The sequence below is a fragment of the Pteropus vampyrus genome, unplaced genomic scaffold (genome assembly GCF_000151845.1).
Source record: "Pteropus vampyrus isolate Shadow unplaced genomic scaffold, Pvam_2.0 Scaffold294, whole genome shotgun sequence".
Lineage (NCBI taxonomy): Eukaryota > Metazoa > Chordata > Mammalia > Chiroptera > Pteropodidae > Pteropus > Pteropus vampyrus.
Window position 1 is genome coordinate 2,120,370 of NW_011889075.1, and position 11,789 is coordinate 2,132,158.

General features: G+C 36.5%; 1 protein-coding gene across 6 annotated transcripts in view; it reads right to left on the reverse strand.

The window, feature by feature from the left end:
* CUL2 (cullin 2) overlaps window positions 1–3,633 on the reverse strand; it is a 96,560-nt gene extending 92,927 nt beyond the window's left edge. For 2 of the 6 annotated variants that reach the window (XM_023521119.1, XM_011376326.2), the window contains exon 1: window positions 3,469–3,616. The gene's annotated coding sequence lies outside the window, so the exon portion shown is untranslated. Of the gene's footprint in view, window positions 1–2,940; window positions 3,105–3,226; window positions 3,406–3,468 lie in introns of those variants that run through there. The other 4 variants (XM_023521120.1, XM_023521118.1, XM_023521121.1 and 1 more) reach the window with 4 other exon arrangements.
* Window positions 3,634–11,789: the final 8,156 nt, after the last annotated feature.

The window sequence follows — 11,789 nt, forward strand, 5'->3', positions numbered from 1 at the left end:
TAACATCATGCTCTTAACACTACTCATTGTTTCAAAACTTGTAAGAATCAAAGGAACTGTATACTGTTCTACCACCTCCAATAGGCCTTTCCAAATCAAAGTAGTAATATAGCATGAATCTATATATTAAAGATAGTAACACAAGGATTATGCTAACATCTGCAATGTAATAGAAACACTACTGTTACATTCAAAGAGATAGATCACTCTGAACAGATACTGCAATTAACTGATTACTGAGAGAATTCAATCTTACATCTCAAGTATCAATAACTCGTTGTAAATCTCATGATAGCATTCCAAATTTTGACTTGTTTTTCCAAGATTTAACATTAGCCATTCAGAAGTCTTCAAAATATGATTCAAGGCCTGATCCTGTCATCGATTTATTTGAATTTAACTGATAGCACATGAATGAAAACACCCTTTAACAATACTCATTTTTCAATTATATAAAGACAGCAGGAAGAAAAAGAGGGAACCCCTCCCCCCCAAAAATGCAAACTTTCATAAAAAGTCTCACAAAAAGCAACAGCTCTTTAAACAACTGCACATCTGTACATCAAAACTCAAAGGGGGCAGTGCCCCATAGCTTTCTCCTCAGCTTTCTACATTCTTTCTTTAGGGAGATCCATCCTGTTTCATAACTTTTAAATACTATTTAATGCTCTAAAAGGTAATAAGGTGTCAAAGCAGGTGAAGTACGCTACTAATTTTTCAAAGTGGGGGGAAGAAAACATACATATTTGCTTATACATGCACAAAATGTATTTTTGGAAGGATATGAAAGAAAACACTAACACTGGATCCAACCAAAACTGGTTGAGTGGAAAATAAGGGAGATTTTCATTTTATACCCCATCGAACATTTTATAATTTGAATCATGTGTGGTTTTTATTCAAAATATAAATAACCCAACAAATGCTGATGACTCCCCATCTCTCTTTCTCTCCTCACTAGAATTCAAGTCCCACGAAAGCAGAGATTTTTGTCTATTTTTTTCACTACTATATCCCCACTGCCTGGTCCACAGCTGGTACTTGAAAAATGTGTTGAATTACTCCTTAACCTCTCCACTAAATTCCAGACTTGTACATCCAAGTGCCTACTTCTCACTTCTGTCTGAACATCTAATAAGTCCTACTTAACATGTTCAATTCTACCCTATCCCCATACAACTTGCTTACCTCATCTCAATACATGGCATCACCATTTTCCAGCTGAAGCCCAAAACCCAGGCCTCACCCTGTCCCAATCAACTGCACTTTCATCCAACCCACAAGTTCAATAAATACCTCTATCTCCAAAATATATTTCAAACCCTTTTTCACTTGTCTCTAATACTCTAACTACTCAACCTGTCAAAGCCTTCTCACTGGTCTCCCTGCTCTTTTTCCTCTTACTCAATCTCCCCCCAGTCAGACTGTGTAAGTCGGGCCCTATCACTCCCAGTTTCACAAAAATTCCAATAGCTTTCCAACATACTTTGAAAATAAAAGCCAAAGGCCTCTGGACAATAAGACTTCACATGATATGGCCCCTGGCTGTGACCTCACTTCTTATCTTACACAGGGCCCACCTTCACTAAGCTTTCTCTGGTTTGCTGAACCCAAGCTAGATACCACCTCTAGGCATTTCCATTTGTTGTTCCTCAGACAGGAACACTCTTCCTTCAGATTGCCAAAGGCTAAATCCCTCTCATTTTTCAGATATCAGGTCAAAGTCACCTCAGATAGGCCTTTCCTGACCACATCAAGTGAAGTAGTCTTCTCCCAGTCACTATCACGACTCCCTATTTTATTTCCTTCATAACATTTATGATTCTCTGAAATTATTTTTATTTATTATTGTCTGCCTCTCCCTCCACCACATCACCAAAATTGAAGCTCCAGGAGTGCAGAAATTTCACGTGTCTTGTTCATTGTTGTAGGCTCTAATGCTTGCAATAATGCTAGGCATAAGAAAAAGGTGCTTAATATTTAACTAGTAGATAAGGCAAAACTGACTTTAAAGAAGTCTACGACATTTAATTTAGTGATAGACTGGTGAAGATAAAAGACATAGATAAACTTATCTTCACATTCATAAAACAAAATCATCAGAGAGGTTGGAGAGTAAGGTAAAAGTATTTCACATGCATATCAACATTCAAACACATAAAAAAGGTTTTTTCACACACCATGTACATGCATACTGCAGAAATGTGCTCCCAACTTATAAACATCTGAAAAAAAACTTAAGAATAATAATTCAAAACACGGGTATACATGTTATTTCATCTGTGACTCTTTTGGAAGGGTTTTCCAACACTGGATTTGGGCAAAAGAGGCAAAGTATAACCAATGTGTTCTTGGAAAGGAATGTGAGATTCTGAAGGGCAGGGAACAGTCTTTTGAGTGTTTTTAAAAATCAGTCATAACAGTGATTATTTCCTATAGTTTACTATGAATGTTGGTTTGAACAGACCTAGTTCAAAGATTTTGCTACTGTAAAGTCACAGTACATAGTGAATGTTAACAGTTTATATCTTATTATTTTCAAATTTTAAACTTCCAAAGTACTGCCCTTCAACTGGTAACAGTAATCCATGGGGAAAATCCATGAATTGCAGATTGTTATTAACAGTAACAGTCTGCAATTCACAGGTGTTTTATTCACATGCACGTATTTGTGGGGTGGTAGAGAATGGTCCAGACTCCCCAGCATGTAAGTGCTCCAAAGAGAGCCTAAGGATCTCATTTCACCAGACCCTAAGTGTTGAGACAGGTCTAGCATGTACGTTGGCTACTCTTCCCCATAGCTATCCATCTTCTCTGTCTGCGAAAACAAAAGTGAAAATACTCGTGGTAAGGATGTAAGAGATTGATGCCCTCTCCCCCAAATACAGAGTTGTGTATCCGTGAGCACGTAAATAAGCAGATGAGTAGACGCACTCTCACCTTGCCTCCTTCAGAGGAAAATGGGGCCGAGGGAGGGGCGGCCAAGGCCGGGTTGGGGAGGCCCGTGATTCAGTCCAGGGGGTGGCCGGGCTTAGGGGTCAGCGCTCCGGGGAGCCAGGGTCACTTATGGGACACCATCTTCCCTGGCCAACCCCCTGCCACTCCTCTCCCCTCCCCCCTCGTCGCCCCCAACTCCTTTCCTCCGCCCTATCTCCGCCACCCATCAACCGGGAAGGGAAGTTTCCGGGCGCCTGCAGCCCGGCTCCCCGACCCTCAGCGGGGTTACCTTCTGCAGAAGCGGGACAGGGGGCAGGGGACAAGGGGAGGGGAGGCAGCCCGAAGGAATGAAGGACGAGGCCCCGGCGAGGAAGGTGGGCGGCGGCGGCGGCGGCTGTCACTCGCGTTCCCCTGCTCACAGCGCTGCCATTACTGTGCCCGAGGCCGCCTCCCCGGCCGGCCGCCGCCACCCGCCCTAAAGACACGGGGGGTGCGCCGCGAAGCCCGGGAGCCCGCGCGCTGGACGCTCACCTGCCGCCGCGCGGAGACACAAAGAAGCCGGGTCGGGACAGGGGAAAAGGGGAGTGGGGAGGGGAAAAAGGACAGGCTGGTTACCGGATCCGTGAAACAATCGTCTTCCCGAGCGCCCGACTTTTCCCAACACACACCCTCCCTCTTCCGCTACCTCAAAGTCCCCCCTCGGAGCGCAGTGGTAGAGTCCATGTTACGGCAAGCGCAGAGAGCCCGCTTTAGTGCAATTGCGAAAGGCCACGGAAATCAACACAGAATCTGAAGGGAATCCTTGCGGCGCTCACCAGAATGAGGCAATCACGGTTCGCTGTGCTCAAGAGACCCAGTACCCACCAGGCTGGGGGATGACATACTAATGACAATATATCAGAAAGGTGTTTTCAACAAAAGTATTATCCTTTGAATTGTTTCAGACCTGTGTGAATATTCTCAGCACCACACATTTCCACGGGCTTTTCAAATAATCAGAAATATATTGGCAAAACTATTTTTTCCTCTGACATACCCTTTTTCTAGTGGGTTTTCATCTGTAGACAAATTCTGAAACATAAATGTATTTTCAATAAAACTTCTTTTCGGAGTCTTGACCACTAACTCCCCACCTCCCCCACCACCATCATATCAGTCTGAAGGGTATCCCTCCCTTACAATTTTAAATGGTAATGCTGACAAAAATGTGAATTTACCTATCACTCCTCATATACACAGGACCATAATGAAACAAAACCTAGCTTTATCCCTTTTTTACCTTTCATACGCATAAGATCTCAGTCTTGTTAGAGTCTTGGTCAGTTCTTCGTTTGTACGTTTTGAACAAGCCTTTCTCTTCCGACCTTCTTTCTTCAAACTGTTTCTATCAACCCCTTCAAGGCCCCTTTAAAATTCTGTCTCCTGACCTGGTAAATCCCACCAATCTTTCTCATCTCATGACTTGAAGTCTGTACTCTATTTTAATAAAGTTATTCAATTCAACCATTCGTTTCCATTATATGACCTTTTTTCCCCCATATTTTTTCCCTCTTTTAATTCAGCAATTCTCAAAGGGTGGTCCCCACACTTCTGGAAGTCTGCAAGACCCTTTTGCGGTCTCAAGGTTAAAAACAATCTTCATAATAACACAACACGTTCTTTGTCTTTTTTCTACTGGGTTCACATTTGTACTGATGGTGATAGACAACTGTTGACATTGTCTTAGCAGGAGTGGTCATTGGATCACTATATTCTTCCCTGCCGCACACTCCCAGTTTTTTTGTAAATGATTTGGGAATATTCTTGATTAAGTAGTAAAAAATATTAATTTTATAAATGTCAACTTTTGTGTACATGTCTTTCTAATATTTTGAGTGAAGAAATGGGAAGTACACATGCACTGCACTTCTGCTATATACCAAAGTAGATAGTTGTGGAAGAACTAGCTGCATTTTTCATGTAACACCATTTTTTCTTGAAAGAACAACTAACAAAGTAATGTTACTCTGACTTGAGAACTGACAAATATTTCTTCAAAATGAACAAAGTGAGCCTAACACTGCAAGCAAAACAGCTGACAGTATTTGTTGCCAATAATAAAATTTAGCTTTCAAGTAAAATTTTAAAATTTGGAAGACTTCTGTTCACCACCATGAGCTTGACAGCTTAAAGATTTTTCTCGTGAGACTGTTAATGAATGTGACTTTTTGACATTGTATAAGATATGTCAACATAGGGAAGATCTACATGATACAATAAACAAATATTTTCCAAATGATTAATGCAGGACATTACAAAATGATGCATGGATAAAAGATCCATTCAAAGTGCAAGATAGACCAATGGATAGATAGGTGTGTGTGTGTGTGTGTGTGTGTGTGTGTGTGTAAAAAAGCAAAATACAAAATGTTCTTTGATATGATTTTAGATTCCTTATTACAACTAACCTTTAAGAAACTACCACTTGTCAAATTTTCTGTAGTGTCAGAGAGGAATATTTGCACTTACCCGAAAAGACTATTAAATTCTCCTCCTAAGTCCTCCTATTTTCTTCATCTACTTCAACTATAGAGAACATAGCTATCTTCTATTAAGCCAGATATTAAAGAGCTATCCAAAATGGAAAGCAATGCCATTCTTCTCACTAAAATTTTTTTATTTTGAACAATATAGTTATTTTTCATAGAAATATGTAATTTATGTTAACACACATTTAGGTTTATTATTTTTTAACTAATAAATTTTTAAAATTTCTCTTTTTATTGAATTTATTGGGGTGACATTGGTTAATAAAGTTATATAGGGTTCAAGTGTATAATTCAGTAATACATCATCTGTATATTGCATTGTGTGTTCACCACCCGAAGTCAAATCTCCTTCTGTCGCCATACATTTGTCAAATTTCTCTTTTTAATTCTAATATGGTAACTATTCATAGGTATAACCCACATAAACACAGGTTCTTTGAGTATCTCAATAATTTTTAAGAGTGTAAGGTGGTCCAGAGACAAAACAGTTTGAGAACTGTTGCTCTGACTCATAAACCACCTCTGATCTCACTACTTTCCTTTCAAACTCTAGCTAAGGTACGGACTAGCATAAAGGATGTCAAACATAAATAACTATAACACCCCCCACCTATTTCTTAATTCCAGAGATCTCTCACCCCTTCATAGTTTATTTAACTAATCTAATAGGAAAATTATATTTCTAAAAAAGTTATAGCATCTAAGCCCTTAATATTAAATTGAGATTACATCTTCCTTCCAGAATACAAAGGTATCCTTTGGTCCATCTTTCAAGCCACCACTTTAAACAATGGTTGATCTTCACCTCAACAATAAACCTCTAACCCTAGTTTATCTATAAAATTTTTCCTTGTTTTACTTTTCAGCGAAGACTACATGTATAAGTAAAATATACTTCGTTTGGGCTTTGTATAATATTTATTGGATTCCTTTTTTTTATTTCAAAAGTTATAAATGCCTTTTGTGTAAAAAAAAAACTTGCCAATATTACAGAAATAGATAACCATGTTTAGGTTGATAAATATTCCTCAAGATATTATCTATAACTATGATTAAGTATATTTACACAAATCAGATCATATTATAGATATGCTATTTTGTAGCCAGCTATTGATCTTTGTCAGAACACTTAAATAATTGTTAGTCTGGCAAAGTAATTTATAAATTAATATTTAAAAAGGAAAATTAATGAAAAATATTTTAAGTAGACAATTTCTAAATGTCATTACATAAGTTGGTAACAAAGTATATCGATTTCTATTCATTTCTACTTGTGAATGGACACAATTTCCTTTTTCAAAATTTTCCAAGTTCATTTCATAATCTCCTTGTACCTACTATTTGAGGACCTCAACAAGAATCATTTTCTGTCTTTATAAGTTTCCTTGATAGACATGAAACCCAAGAGCCCTAATTTTTCTGGGACATTTATAATTTAAAATAATTTACCTCATTTTTATATTCTATACACTAAATCTGAATCATCTTTTCTTAAATCTTTACTGTGGATTTGCATTTCCTGGTTATACCATTTATTGAACTTTTTCACCTTTTGCTTCTAGTAAACTTTAAAAAATGAGATATTGAAGAATAGTTTTCATGTTTGGATTACCTGATTAAAGAGGTATTTTTGTGCTTATAAAAGTGAAAAGCTCTGCTTTAGAAAAATATCTGACTGTAGGACTGGGGTGGGAATACACAAGATAAGGCTGGAGCATACTGCAGTGTAAGAAAATAAGGAAGTACTCAAAAATAAAAGCATTCATATTGATAGGAGTTACGAATTGAAAGAGCTCCCAATAGCCAAAGCTAGAACAATTTGAGCAAGAAAATAAAGTAGTAGTGAATTATAACTCAAGTATAAAATTAATATCAATGGAGCCATACTAATATAAATAAATGGTTGAAAAAAATAATAAATGGAGAAGAATAATCTCATGCAGGACAATTCCAAATAAATTATGTAGATATTTCACCACAAAAGGCAAGAGCAGAACTCTTTACTCCTCAAGTGTGAACCAAGAAGAGTGACTTCCTTCCAAAGAATATAATATGGAAAGGAAATCTCAAAAGGGTAACTTTATAGTATAGAAGCCTGACAAATGCCTCTTCAGTTAGATGGTTAAGGTCAACATTAATAATGATAACTCATTATCATTATGTTCCCGTGATGTGATGTGATAAGAATGGCATTTTACCTCTGTGATCCTCTTCCTCCAAACTCACATATTACAATCTAATTATGAGAAAAACATCAGACAAATTCCAATAGAGGGGCTTATGTCCTACAGAATATCTGACCAGAACTCCTCAAACTATTAAGATTATCAAAAACAAGATGTCTGAGAAATTGTCACAGCCAAGAGGAGACATGACTATTGAATGATATGTGATATCCTGGATAGTATCCTAGAATGGAAAAAGGACATTAGGTAAAAACCAAAGAAACCTGAACCATATGGATTTTTTAAATAATAGTGTATCAAAATAGATTCACTAATTGTAACAAATGGACCATGTTAATAATGTAAGATGTTAATAAGGAAAACTGGAGGTTTGGGAGGAAGAGGGTATATGGGAACTCTCTGGTAACTACTCAATTTCTGTGTAAATCTAAATCTATTCTAAAAAAAAAGTCATTAAATTGTTTTGAATCATCCAAATGTACACTTAAAAGAAGAAAAAGTACAAGGTCTCTGATCAGAAAAGCTGGGAGCCCATAAGATTTTCTGTATGAGAAGGTAGAACCAGATGAACAGGTTATATCTTTGACTTTCCTATATAATTCTGGTTGAAAGCTGTTTAAAAAAAAAAAAAAGAAAAAATATTCTCTTTTAAATTAAAAAAATTACCTATGAAGCCCTTATATTTTTTTATAGTCACATTCAGACAGGTAATTTAACAGATCAAAACTGGGTTGAAAGATAGCTCATTTTAAAGAAATGCCCATAACTTTCATCATTTGGGATAGTGCATTTAGGTGATTTCTCAGAATTGAGAATAAAAATAGGGAGTGAATTTGAGCAATGGATTGCAAAAAAATCACATGTGACATAAAAGGAGAGATAACATTCTTCTTAACTGTTATGTCATATTAAAATTATGCATGCCACGAAGAGTAGAATATGAATTATGATTCATCAGATAAATATGATGACAGAGAAGATGGGAGAACTTGTAACTTAATAAAAAATAAGTAATTTGAAAAGAAAGGGACAAATAAAGCAGAGCAAATCGAATGTGGTAAGTCTGGAAGAAAGCTAATTTAGAGAACGGGTAAATGGGCTTAAAAACATCACAGTCTCTGGACAAAGGAAGGTAGGCCGTCAATAGTGTTAACTTGTACCTATTGGGTCTTAAGTGCTTAAGTATGCTCAACATCAATGTTGGGAATAAAAATATACAAGATTATGCAACCAGTTTCTGAAATAGCATGTTTACGCATAGCAAAGTGAAGAGCCTTAGCTGAGTATTAGTGCTTTTTCCAATAAGTGGAACACTAGTCAAGTAAGAAAAAAATTGACCCTTATTAGCCTTATGGTCTACTCAGCTACATCTCTGTGAAGAAGCAAATAAGACTAATAATATAGTAAGAATTGTACAGTAGCTTATTACTTAATAAAACAAAATATTCATGTATGATACCAACATAAAAAAACAGTTACCAACTTCTTGCTTCCAAAAATATGTCTTTTGCTAGTAAAAAAAGAGAGGGAAAAAAAAGTAAAATAGTCACAATATGTAGTCTTGGAAATCACCTTATGTGTAAATTTAATGGGTCTTTTAACCTATACTATATGTAATAAGTTATAGCATAGGTCCTTATCACATTTCCCTTATAACTGCTGAGGAAGGTAGGAAATACTGGAGGCATGACCTCCTTGCACTTTGTTTTCTGTTTTTCGGTATTTATTTTTATTTTAAATTATCATACAGTAAAATTGATTGGGAGAGGGGTGTACAGTTCTATCGATTTTAACACATGTATAGATCTACGTAGCCACCACCACAATCAGGATTAAGAAGAGTTCCCTCACCCAACGAAGTCTCTCCTGCTGTTCCTTAATATCACTTTTTTCTTTCCATGTCATCGTGGGTTCTCATCCAAGTTCTTTCTCATTTAAATTTTTCTCCCTTCTTGCCAGCCATTTCTAACCAATCGACACCAGAAAAGAGTGGGAGAAAGAAAAATGCCTGTATCTTTGGGCAGGTACATGGTAGTGAGAAGAAGGAAGAAAAGGAAACAGGAGAATAAGACTTTAGGGCAGTGGAAACGAAGGAAACTTATTTATAACACAGAGTTTCCAGTCTTCCATCTGGACAAGTCTTATAACCTTCAAGAAAGTCTCAAGTCCTTCATCTGTGAAAGTAAGGATTTGAGAACTTAAACTCATGTCAAAGACATAGTACCTGGAAGTCAAGACATTCCTACAGGAATGTGACAAAATGGTTATTTTTATAATTTTAACAGTTAACATATCATTTTATTCTAATTTAGATGCTATCTTCTATAGATTGTATTTTTTAAAAAATAGAGGCAAAATTGTGTAAAAATTTGAAGGAAGAAAAATGAAAAATTGAAATATTATGTCTATTAGCCTAATGCTTTTTATAAATTATGACAATTATTTTTCACCTTTAGTGGTAGAAGAACACTTACATCCAGCTTGCAGAGAATACTAGACTAAAAGAGTCTTAAGTTTATTTCCAGATTCCACATTTTATGTTGGTATCATATTCCACATTTACAATTCTATGCATAGGCTTTATCTATCCGTGCTGGGAAAGAAATATATAAAACAGAAAGGTGACAATTTATAATTAAAAGAAAAATAAATTAAGCTACAGCACTCAATCTTAGGATAGATATTTTTTAAATATTTTGAAATACATTACGAACAATAGCTTTTATATGTTAAGAAGAGATGTGCAAACAAAAATCCATTATTTTGTGACCCAAAAATCCATTAACTTCTTTAATATATCTTACAAGGTCAAAAAAAAAGTAAGCACATTTATACATTTAAACAGTCTCCTTTTTTAGAAAAGAACACTACCTGAATTCAAATTTGTCCAGAATAATCTAGTTTGCTCAAAGATGCATGTTTACTTCCCAAAGTACTAATTTGGTAGAAAATAAGGTCAGAAAACAGTGCAATTAGAGCTATATTTGATAGTTTTGGACATCTCCTCCTTAAATGGGCTAATACTTTCCAACATTATCTCCCACTACCCATCTAATCTATTCTGTTACTATACTAAACTTTTTACTGTTTCTAGACAAATCAGGTCCTTTAATGACTCTGCCGTTGTATACATGGTCCTTCTATCAGGAGTATCTTTATTCTTCTCTGAGTGAAAGTCCTATTCATTCTACAGATTCTGTTCTCCCAACCTTTTACCACTACTCAAAGCTAAACTAGTATTGGTATTCATACTTCTGTATGAACACTGTCCTTTTCATACCATAATTTAACCTATTCACATATAGGTTTCCCTTACTCGATGTCAAGAACTCTGAAGGATTTGAGAATTTATATTACTTCCAAGCAAACAAATTATCTCCTGAGTCAGAGACAAAAGACTGTCACAGCACTGCAGGAAGCATGAGCTTCATGTTCATACTGGTTTCCCTTGCCTCACTGCCCCCCGCCCCCACCTACCCCAACAAATGTTATGGGGTTAAATGAGCAGCTCAAGTGATTATTGAGTATATAGGGGGTTTGTGTTACAGCTGAGGAATCTCAAATCTAATAAACAGCTGCCTTAAAATGGGTCATTATACAACATGCTGAAACCATAGTCCAGAACAAAAGTGGTCAGTGCCTCTGTCTGCAAAATGTGCAGAAATGTTAGAGACCCACGGAGAATTATTTGCCAATACTAGATTGCAAAGCTATTGAGCAACTACTCTGTGCAAAACATTAGGGAATATGTAAGAAGGCTGAAACATGTCTAATTGGACACTCAATAAATACTAATTGCATAAATGTGTGATTTGAATGGGTGGGAAATCACTAGACCATGTGTATTTCCATGGTAGACATGATTGTCTATTTCCTTTTCTTACGGAGTACTCTAATGTTCATAATGTTGGTAGTAAACTTTAGAATCAATTATTAAATTGATTTTCTGATTGGAAATAGGCCTCATATGAATCTTGTCAGTTTTTCCTCAGGACTTCATAATCCCTACATACTAGTGATAAGGAGACTTTGTGCTCTGCCCCTAATTTCCCAGCCTTGATCTCTCTCACTCTCCTGGGGTACTCTATGCTGCGGCCATATTGGTCCTCTTGAAGGTCCTCAAATGCCAAACTCCTTC